The sequence below is a fragment of the Petaurus breviceps genome, unplaced genomic scaffold, assembly GCF_028583685.1.
Source record: "Petaurus breviceps papuanus isolate PSGF00001 unplaced genomic scaffold, PetGlider_PUasm1.0 140, whole genome shotgun sequence".
In the NCBI taxonomy this organism is placed as follows: Eukaryota; Metazoa; Chordata; class Mammalia; order Diprotodontia; family Petauridae; genus Petaurus; species Petaurus breviceps.
Window position 1 is genome coordinate 40,942,210 of NW_027185698.1, and position 11,752 is coordinate 40,953,961.

General features: G+C 38.5%; 1 long non-coding RNA gene across 1 annotated transcript; it reads right to left on the minus strand.

Moving 5' to 3' along the window:
• Window positions 1–1,694: 1,694 nt before the first annotated feature.
• LOC138150714 (uncharacterized) lies at window positions 1,695–7,364 on the minus strand. Its single transcript, XR_011165640.1, has 3 exons — window positions 6,902–7,364; window positions 6,146–6,251; window positions 1,695–2,795 (listed from the first exon to the last, which is right to left on the minus strand). It is a non-coding gene; the product is annotated as an uncharacterized lncRNA (long non-coding RNA).
• Window positions 7,365–11,752: the final 4,388 nt, after the last annotated feature.

The window sequence follows — 11,752 nt, forward strand, 5'->3', positions numbered from 1 at the left end:
AGGAAAAAGGAAAAATATAAAACTTGCCTTTCTAAAACCACAAAATCTCAGTAGGTGGGGCTGAAACAAGTAGGAAGCACACTTATTATTCATGAGCCTGGGCGATAAGAGAAAGTCAATAAAGGGCCACAGTGAAATTCATACTGGAGAGATTGAGTATAAAACCAAGACTCAAATTAACAGACCAGGAAGAGGTAGGAGGCTCATCACATATGCCTGATCCAAACGACACTTGAACAACAACCCCTTCAACAAGACCCCCAACAAGTTTGTCATTCAGTCTTTGATAACCTCCAGTGAGGAAGAATCCATCACCTTCTATGGTAGCCCATTCTACTCACAACTGAATCTTTCCAGTTGGTAGCAGATTCTTACTTACACCAAGCCAAAATGGCTTTCTCTGAAAGTCCTACCCATTGCTCCTAGTTCTGTCATCTGGGCCCAAGCAGAATAAGTCCAATCTCTCTTCTGGATAATAGCTTTTCAGATACTCAAAGACAGCTATCATGTCCTCTCTAAGTCTTCTCCAGGCTAATTATTCCCAGTTTCTTCAAGTGATTCTCACAGGGCATGATATCTAAGCCCTTTATCAAATCCCAGTTGCCTTCCTCTTGCCAATATCTTTTCTAAAATGTGGCCAAGAAACTGAATTCCAAATGCAGTCTGACCATAGCAGAAAACAATAATTATCAACTGCTTTGTTCAGAACACTAGCTCTGCTAATGCATTCTTAAATCACATTGGCCTTTTCTAGATGCCATGTTTCACTATCAATTCATATGAAGGCCACGGTTTACTCTGTCTCCCAGATCATTTTGATGTGAACCACTATCTAGCCATGCCTTCCCCATCTTATACTTCTGAAATTGATTATTTGTACCTATATAAGACTTTATCTTTATCAAACTTAATCTTATTAGATTTAACCCAATATTCTAACTTGTCAAGGTCTTTATTTTAATCCTGACTCTCTCATGTAATTTGTTAACTGTTACATTCAGCTTTGTGTCATCTGCAAATCTGATGAAAATATGACTTCTGACTTTATCTAAGTCAGTGATTAACCTATTAAATAACATAGGACTAAGGATAGATCCCTGACTGGGGCACTCCATCAGAAACCTTCTTTTAAGTTGACATCAAACTACCAATGACTTCTGTTTGAATTTGACCCTTCAACCAATACCAAATGCACTTCACTGTAATATCCGGCTCACATCTCTCCATCTTATCTACATGAATAACAATTATCAAATATTTCACTAAAACTTGGAGAAACTCCATCTACAGCATTGCTCCCATCTACCAGTTTTTATTATACCTATCAAAAACACAAGTGAAAATATAACAGAAAACTGAGTCAAATTTATAAGAATACAAGCTATTCCCCAACTGATAAATGGTCAAAGGATATCAGGCGGTTTTCAGATAAAGAAATCAAAGCCACCTATAGTCATATGAAGAAGTTCTCTAAATCACTTTTGGTTAGAAAAATGCAAATTAAAGCAACTCTGTGGTACCATATCATATCTATCAGATTGGCCAATATAACAAAAAAAGAAACTGTTGGAGAGGATGTGGGAAATTTGGGACACTAATGCACTGTTGGTGGAGTTATGAACTGTTCTAACCATTCTGGAGAGCATTTGGAACCATACCCAAAGGAGAACTAAACTGTGCATACCCTTTGACCCAGCAATATCACTACTATGTCTGTATCCCAAAGACATTATGAAAAAGAGAAAGGACTTACGTGTGCAAAAATATTTATAGCAGTCCTTTGTATGGAAGTAAATATTGGAAATTAACAGGATGCCTATCAATTAGGAAATGGCTGGCAAGCTATGATATATGAATGTAATGAAATATTATTGTGCAATAAGAAATTATATAGGCAGCTTTCAGAAAAACCTGGAAAGACTTGTATGAACTGATGCAAACCGAAATGAGCATAATCAGGAAAACACTATACACAGTATCAGCAACATTGTGTGATGATCAACTATGAATTACTCAGCTCTTCTCAGCAACACAGTAATCCAAGTACAAAGGACTCATGAAGGAAAATGCCACCTACGTCCAGATAAAGAACTGATTGATTCTGAATGCAGATCAAGCATACTTTTTTCACTTACTTTTTGACCTGTTTTTTTCTTTCACAACTGTAACTAGTGTACATATATGTTTTACATGGCAGCACATGTATAGCTAAATCAAATTGCATACCATTTTGGGAAGAAGAAAAGGGAGAGAAACAGTGAAGGAGAAAAATCTGGAACTCAAAATCTTATAAAAACGAATGCTAAAAATTGTCTTGACATGTCATTAGGAAAAAATAAAATGCTACTAAAAACACAAATGAGGTTAGTCTGACATAATTTGTTCATGGCAAAGTCATGTTGTCTCTCTTTGATCACCACTTCTTCTTCCAGATAGTTATAAGCCATTCCTTTAATAATGTGTTCCATCATTTCACCAGGAATTAAAGTTAAGTTCACTAAGCAATTATTGTCAAACCCCTTTTCCTGCCTCTTTTGGAAATTAGGATGCTGTTTATTCTCCTCCAGTCTTGTGGCATTCTCTAATCTTCTTCAAGGTCCTTATGAGATCACCAACAAAGCTTTAGAAGTCACATATGCCATTGCTTTCTACATACTGGGATCTCATTCTTCTGGGCCAAGTGACAGCTCTTCAAGAGAAGCTACAGGTTTTGCCACTAATGTCTTAATTAGCTTTTGTGTCACCTTTTTATTAGTCATTTTTGTTCCGTCTTTTCCAGTCCAGATATCATTCTCCTTGGCAGAGAAAAAAAGAAGAAAATAGAAGTTGGGTCAATCTGATTTCATTCTTTCAGATAATGATAATACATCATAGTGCATAATGGGTATATTAGAGAGAGACATGGTATTGAAAAGAAGACTGGCTTCAGAGTCAAAGAACATTTGTTCAAATCCTGCCTTTAACATTTACCATCTGTAAATCACTTAACTAGGAAACTAAGTGGACTTCAGTTTCCTCATTTGCAAAATAAAGTAGTTAAAGGAAATGCTCTTCGATGTCTTTTCAGATCTAAATTTATGATCCTAAAACAAAATGATAGGTGAAAAACAAAGGGAAAGGTCATTACCAACAGATATTAAATGGTCTTCCAGCTTCCACCTAAACTGCTCTAGTGATAGACAGAGAATTCACTACCTTATGGGGTGGCCTAGTATATTTTTGGACAATTACATTGTTAGTTTGGAGAAAATCATCATACCCTAGCATTTACCCCTACCTTTACTTAGGTAAAGCAGAGGGTAAAATTTCAAGTTCATTGAGAAGGCTACTTGACTTCCAATATCTCTTACTTACAGACATATGGACTAGGAGAATTGGAAGAGACCTGAGAGATCTTCTAATCCAATTTCCTCATTTTTCAGAAATGGAAACTGAGTCCCAGAGAAGTAAATTTAATTTTCTAGGGTCACTCAGTTTGTGCATATCAGGGTTAGAACTCCAACCCAAGTGTAGCAGTCTGTTTCTGGGATTAAGGAAGGGACATACAGTTCACTCTCACTGGGAATTTACCTAGTTATGACTTATTGACGACAATTCACAGAATATAGCAAGCATATGAGTCACCCTGTGACATAGCTAACTCCATCCCTTTTGTTCTGATTTGGAATTGACCACAGGGCACTTAAGGTCCAATTTGAAGCTAATTAGCTCTGCCAGTTTTATAGACTGTCCTAAATACTTCCCAAAGAATGAGTTTATACTGTTTCATTTCTAAAAGTAAATAAAGGGAGCTAGTGCCCTTTACAAAGCACCAAGTTAGGGCAAGTAGACCCAGGTACCTTTAAATATGTCAATCATGAATAAGTTAGGATGCACACAGGCATTGGAACAATGCCCTTGATGATCAGTAGTTACGCTGGCACTCAGTTCACTTATGTACTTATCCTTAACACTTTTAGCTTAACATAGCCTTTTTTGTGACCCTTTCACAATCTAATGAAGCCTATGAAATGGAGCCCTTCTGAAAAATATTTTTAAATGCATAAAATAAATTACATGGGATTACAAAAGAAATCAATTGTACTAAAGTAAAGGTGTAATTTTTTTCATATTTTGGACATGGCTAAATGTGATCATTTGTTTTGCTTATACATATTTGTAATGGACTTTGTCTTGCTTTTCCAATGAGTGGGGCAGAGGAAAGTGAAAGGAGGAGAAATTAAGCTGAAAATAAAATAAAATTGGATTTTAAAAATTTTAAGATGTATTTTTCCCTATTCAGGTTCACGGGCCCCCTGAAACCCATGCATGATTAAGAACCACTGCTCTAAGGGAAGGGATTTAGTCTTACCAAACTTCCTCATCAGGTCTTCTGACAACAGCAAGCAAATTCTACCCATTATACATACTAGTTGCCATTTGAAATACCTTTCCCAGGTAATAGAGCTTCTCCTTAGCCAGAAGAGCTCTAGATAAAAATGCAGAACCCTTATGGGTCATGCAGACATCACAGATTTCTGTATTAGTGCATTATTTCTTCAGAGACCTAATTGAATCCTAGTGACCTAAGTTAAGGTGTTTTTCTAGGCTTTCATTCTGTCTTACTATGGATTGGTTAGGGGTTCAAACTAGATGGTGTTTGATGGTCTCTTCTAACTTTGAGATCCTATGACCATACAAGGTGAGTCCTTAGGTATTAGGAGGTTCTGATTCAGTAAGTTTTATGATTCTTTACAATATTTAGTTTATGCAATTGTTCAATGTTCATTTTTTTCTTGGCATTCAAAGCCTACCACTATCTAGTTCCATGTTTCTTGTTCCTGACACATTACCTGTAGCCCAAAGTAGGGAGGTGACTTACACAAAGCCATATAGTAAGCTAGCAGTGGTTTGCAATTGAGATTAGAATTCCTGATGTTTTACCCCAAATTTAGTGTTCTTACCTTTATTTCCAATTTGACTTGGCGTGGTTTTTGCCACAAGATGAATTCAGGGTTACTTTGTGTGTGTGTGTGTGTGTGTGTGTGTGTGTGTGTGTGTGTGTGTGTGTAGCACACTGCTTCAAAATAAACACACAGCATGGTGCCCACAGGAGAACCAGAAAAGAAGCAACATTAAAGAGAATGTCAAGAAGGAGGTAGTCAAGAGTGTGAAATGATATAGAAAGTTCTAGGAAGCAAAGGAGAAAAAGGGTCCTGAATTTTCTTTCTCTTAACAAAGAGTGAGTCCATCATTACATTAACTTCCATTTCGGTGTAAATTGAGTAGGTATATATTCTCCCTTGTATTCAAATATTTTCTTGCACCCCAGTTTTGCTTATGTCATGCCAGCCCTAGAGATGCCTGTCCCACATACCCGATGCCAATGGCAAATGAACAGATGAGCAAGTTTTTGTTCCCTCTCCCTAAACACAACAAACTTGCCCCATCCCAAGACCAAATAGAGATAACTTGTGATCCAGATTAATCATCCTTCATTTTTTCATATATTGTGATTAAAAATCATTTGTGTTCAGAGTTCATTTGGCTGACAGGAAAAATGCTGCCAATAAATCTCTTTCTACCATGACTTTACCTCCAAATTGGTGAACTGTGATGAACTTTACCATGATAAGGATATGAAATCTGGAAGTTTTGGAGGTTAGATTTTAGAGGGCTGAAAAATAAGTAGGTTGTCCAGAAGACCAGAGGTACTTAGAATACATTGCTTTTTCTTTTTTTTTTTTTAAGCAATCAGGGTTAAGTAACTTGCTCAAGGTTACACAGCATACATTGTTTTTTTCTAGAAATTCGGCCATGAAGAGGTAAAAAAAAAAAAGGTAAAATCATAGTCCAAGAGAATGATGGGATCAAAAGGATATTTGGGGGGGGGGGTGTTCAGGACTGGGGTGAATTAAGCATGTTTATAGAAGGAATGAAAATGGAAGAGATGGAAAATAATACAGAAAGGAGGATGGAATAAAATGGTAGATCAAGGTACCCTGGGTGTGGGATTAAGGACCCAGGTGAACAAGTTAGGTTGCCAAGGATCATTGACTCACTCCCCTCTCCCTCCCCCCTCCCCTCCCCCACACCTTGGACATCATGCTGCTAAATACCATTCATGTTTTTCTATTTTGGGATGCCTGGGGAAGGTGAAATTTACCACAGTAGAATGATTGAAGAACATAAGATCTTTGATGTTCAACTTCCTGCCCATTTCAGAATGTCTGTCAACCGCTGGACAGGATAATGCAGGATAAGTGACTCATCTGACATAGAGAAGAAAAATGTTTGAATCATAGGACCACATAACACAAGCATTATGGATCTCAGAATTACATAGGATTTAGAGCTAGAAGAAACCTTAGAACACAGAATGAAAATAAAGTGTCAGAGATGAAAGAGACCTTAGAAATTCTCTAATTCAATCCTCTTATTTTTATAAATGAGGAAACTGAGGCTCAAAACAATAAGATGAGACATGGCCAAGGTCATCCATACATCCATAGTATGAGAGCCAAGACTAGAAACAAGATCTCCTGACTCTGCCTGACGCATGGCTGCAGAACCACAACTTCCAGGCCATCTCCAGCTGTTCTGATCTATGTCTGGTCACTGGATCCAGATGACACCAGAGGAGAAAGTGAGGCTGGTGACTTTTTAGAGCCACGCCTCATTAAAAATCCAATTCCTTTGCGTGTCATAGTATTACCTCCCTGGGGTCATGGTCCTCTTCAACAATGAAGGACAAACAACAACTTCCAGGGATCGAAGGATAATAGGATTCAAGATTTAGTACTAGGAAGTCTCTGGAGGTCATCTAATCCAATCCCCTCATTTGACAGATCCACTGAGGCAGAGAGGGGTTAAAGATTTGCCTGAAGTCATACAGATGGTGTGAAAGGGCTAGGATTCATACCCAAGTGTTAACTCCATCTCCTCTCTTCCCACTCCACATACTGTCCCCTGTGTATGGGGGCTCTCATAAACTGAAGGCTATTCAGCAAAAACAGGGCCTGATTGCCTTGGCATTGGGGGCAGGCCAGAGCCTCCCCCCTCATTCTCTACAAGTCTCAGGATGGAGTCTGAAAGAGATGAACTGCTTAAATGTGGCAACTCAATTAATCATTATGCCATTACATTCCTCCTACACAGTTACATATTCACCATGAAGGGTCAGGACCCAAATGAGTACACAGATAGGGATATCACAGATTTCATGAGTCGAGACTGTCCAAAGTTCAGCAGTGTTAATGGGAATTCCATACACAAAGCAGTTTGCAAAATATCTGTCCGGAGATTTGTGGTAGCTTCTGGGAGTCAGTAATTGGACAGTCCATTTGAGATAGGAAGGGGGCAGTCAAAGGCTATGAAGGAAAGTAGAGAACAATTCATTGGTATTATTTCTCAGATAAAGGAGGCCTTAGGGACATCCTGTTCTTTCCCCATTGCACCTGTTCTGAACCCCTTCTAACAGCTTACTGCACTTGGAAAAGTCATTTAAAATTCTCTGTGCTTTTGCTGCTTCATGTGTGTAAAATGAGGACTTACTGGTCTGAAGAAATTTGTAACAGATGGAAGTCTCTTTTTCCTTCCTTCCTTCCTTTTTTCTTGCTTCCTTCCCTCTTCTCTTCCTTCTTCCCTCTCTTCCTCCATAGCTTTCTTTCTTCCCACAAAGAAAAGAAACCTCAGTGATTATTCAATGATGATATATATTTATTTAAAACCATTTATGTAATATATTGCATTACCATATTACATGTAATAATATATAATATTTATTTAATATGTTACATTGATGTATATAAAATATATGTGGGTAATGTGTGTGTGTATATATATATACACACACACACACATATACACATACACACAATACTCAACTCTGTTGGGGATTCAAAAATCTATAATACTTTTTTATTAATTATGATTAATTATAATTGCAAATTTAGATGAAGTCCAAAGTCCTTAGTATAGAATTCAAGGCTTTCCACAATCTGTTCATATAGTTTCTATTTGGCCATATCTCTCTCTACTTATCATTATGAACTATCTGCTCCAGTCAAGTTATTTTTGCCACTGTCCCCCAAATATGTTTCAATCATTCCATCTTCCTAACCTTAGCTCATATTACTTCTCTTGCATTGTTCCCTCTTCACTTCTCCCCATTTCTGATCTAAACTCTGCCCATCTATGAAAGCCTAGTTTAAACCTCAGGACCTCCATGAAGCCTTAATTGATTACAGAATCTCAGAGCTAAGAAGGACCTCCAAGATCATCTAGTCCAACTGATACCTAAACAAAAATTCCCTCTACATCTCCAACAAGTTGTCATCCAGTCTTTTTTCCAATTTATTTATTTTTAGTTTTCAACATTATTTCACAGGATTTTGAGTTACAAATTTTTCTCCCCCCTCTCTCCCCTACCTCCCACCCCAAAATAGCAAACCTACTGAATACCCATCCCCCAATCTGTTCTCTCTTATATCCTCCCCCATCACCCCCACCAACTTTCTCGTAGGGCAAGATGGATTTCTATATCTCAGTGCCTGTATATCTTATTTCCCACTTGCATGTAACATGCATTAACATTTGTTCTTTGAAACTTTGAACTCCAGAGTCCTTCCCTTCTTCCCTCCTCACACACCCCCACTGGGAAGACAAGCAATTCAACACAGGTTGTACATGTATAATGCAAAACATTTCCATAGTAGTTACATTGTGAAAGACTAACTATATTTCCCTCCATCCTATCCTGCCCCCCCCACTTGTTCTATTTTCTACTTTGACTTTCCCTTTTTAAAAGCATTTGCTTCTAACTACCCTCTTCCCCCAATCTGCCCTCCCTTCTATCACCCCCCCTCTTGTCCCCTTCCCCCCTACTTTTCTGTAGGGTAAGATATTGAATGTGTATGTTATTACCTCCTTAAGCCAAATTCAATGAGAGTAGGATTGACCCATTCCCTTTCACCTTCCTGCTCTTCCCCTCCATTGTAACAGTGTTCTCTTGCCTTCTTATATGAGATAGTTTATCCTAATCTATTTCTCCCTTTCTCCTTCTCTAAATATATTCCTCTCTCACCTCTTAATTTTACTTTTTAGATATCATCCCTTCATATTCAACCCATCCTGTGCCCTTTGTCTATGTACACATGTACACACACGTACAAATGGTAATGTAAAATTACATTATTTATTCCTTATTCCCTTAAAGCTAGCAGTACTTGCACAAGGAGTGCAGGACTAAAATCCTGACTAATGAACAGAGGAATCATAGGACTTTTTATACATTTCAGAAGCATCCCAATTCAGGATGACCATGTCACAAAACTTTATGACTTCTATTTGTTACCATCTACATGTCAAAAAGAGTTCCTTGGTTGTAAATGCAAATTGATAACAACCAGAGCAGGATCTATTTACATTTTATGGTCTCAGGATGTCTGTTTTGCTCTCATGTGGAGTAAGTCCCAAGATAAGAGGAATCTCACCTCTGGTCTTTGAAGTTGTTAACACAGGGAAAGGCATTTTTAAATCAACCAAAGCAGTTTGTTTGATTAATTCAGACTTTGGCTAAAATATGATATTAAATGACTGTCAACATATATATTCCCTTCAACTATCGTCATATTGAAAAAAGTCTCATGAGTTACAATTATCATTTTTCCATGTAGGAATGTAAATAGTTCAACTTTAATAAGTTCCTTATGATTTCTTTTTCCTGTTTACCTTCTCATGCTTCTCTTACTTCTTGTAATTGAAAGTCACATTTTCTATTCAGCTCTGTTTTTTTCATCAAGCATGCCTGAAAGTCCTCTATTTCATTGAATGACCATATTTTCCCCTGAAGCATAATACTCAGTTTTGCTGGGTAGGTGATTCTTGGTTTTAATCCTAGCTCCTTTGAGCTCTGAAATATCATATTCCAAGCCCTTTGATCCCTTAATGCAGAAAATGCTAGATCTTGTGTTATCCTGATTGTGTTTCCACAGCAATAAAATTGCTCCTTCCTGGCTGCTTGTAATATTTTCTCCTTGACCTGGGAACTCTGGGAATTTGGCTATAATATTCCTAGGAGTTTTCTTTTTCTTATCTTTTTCAAAAGGTTATCAGTGAATTGTTTCAATTTCTATTTTTCCCTCTAGTTCTAGTACATCAGGGCAATTTTCCTGGAAAATTTCTTGAAGGATGATTTCTAGGTTCTTTTTTTTTTTTTAAAGAATGATTCTTTCACTATATTATTTTATTTTATTTGCTTTTTGGAGGGCAATTGGGGTTAAGTAACTTGCCCAAGGTTACACAGCTAGTATTTTTGTGTGGGTGTTAAGTGTCTGAGGCCAGAACCGAACTCGGGTCCTCCTGACTCCAGGGCCGACACTCTACTCACTGCACCACCTAGCCGCCCCCTCTAGGTTCTTTTTTTGATCATGGCTTTCAGGTAGTCCAATAATTTTTAAATAATCTCTCCTAGATCTATTTTCTACATGAGTGGTTTTTCCAATGATATATTTCATATTGCCTTCTATTTTTTCATTTGTTTGGATCTGTTTAATAGTATCTTGATTTCTTATAAAGTCATTAGCCTCCAATTGCTCCAGTCTAATTCTGAAGGAATTATTCTCTTCAGTGAGTTTTTGAAATTCCTTTTCCATCTGGCAAATTCAGCTTTTTAAGGCATTCTTCTCCTCATTGGCTTTTTGGACCTCTTTTGCCATTTGAGTTAGTCTACTTTTAAAGGTGTCATTTTCTTCAGAATTTCTTAGGGTCTGCTTTAGCAGGCTGTTGACTTGCTTTTCATGATTTTCTTGCATCATTCTCATTTCTCTTCCCAGTTTATCTTACACTTCTCTTGATTTTCAAAATCCTTCTTGAGCTCCTTCATGGCCTGTGAGCAGTTCATATTTTTCTTGGAAGCTTTTGATGCAGGAGTTCTGACTTCATTGTCCTCCTCCAGTTCCATGCTTTGATCCTTTTTGTCCCCAAAACAGGATTGTATGGTCTGATTGTGCTTCCTCATCTTGCCAATTACTTGACTTTTGAGCTTTTTGTCACAGTAGAACTCTGCTTACAGGATGGAGAGAGCTTTGTCCCAAATTGCTGGGGTTTTCACAGCTGCTGGAGCTATTATTTGGGCACCCTCTCTATAGACCCCACAAGGTCTGGCTCACTGGCCACACACCCCAGGACCAACCACCCAAGACTGTGATCCAGACCCAGGCAGGTCAAAGCAAGAGCTATTACCCTCTGAATGGTTGCTTGGTCCCCCTGCAATCTGTAGGCCAGGAGCTCTGAAAGCAGCCACACGGCAGCACCATACCTCCTACCACTTCTTGCTCAGGGGGAAGGGGGCAGACCATGCTGTTCCTTCACCCTTATAACAGAGTTCCCAACTGACCTTTTATTTTCTCTTTGGCGTTTATGGGTTGAGGAGTCTGGAAACCACCACAGCTACTGGTGATTCACTCTCCTGAAGTCTGCTCTGGCCAGTCTGGGCACTGGTGGGGGCCACCCTGGGGCTGTAACTATGGCTTACTGGGGACTGCACTTGGCTCCCAGCTCAGTGCAATAGACCTTGCCTGTGGGCCTGCCAGGCTGCCTTCACCAGATTTGTTTCTGTCTGTCTCTTTATGGGTTCTGTAGCTTTAAAGTTTGTTTAGAGTAATTTTTTTTACAGCATTGGAGATGGTTGAAGCCAGAGCCCATGCCAAGTTTGTGCTTTTACTCCACCATTTTGGCTCCACCCCCTTGGCTACACCCCCTGGTCATCCAG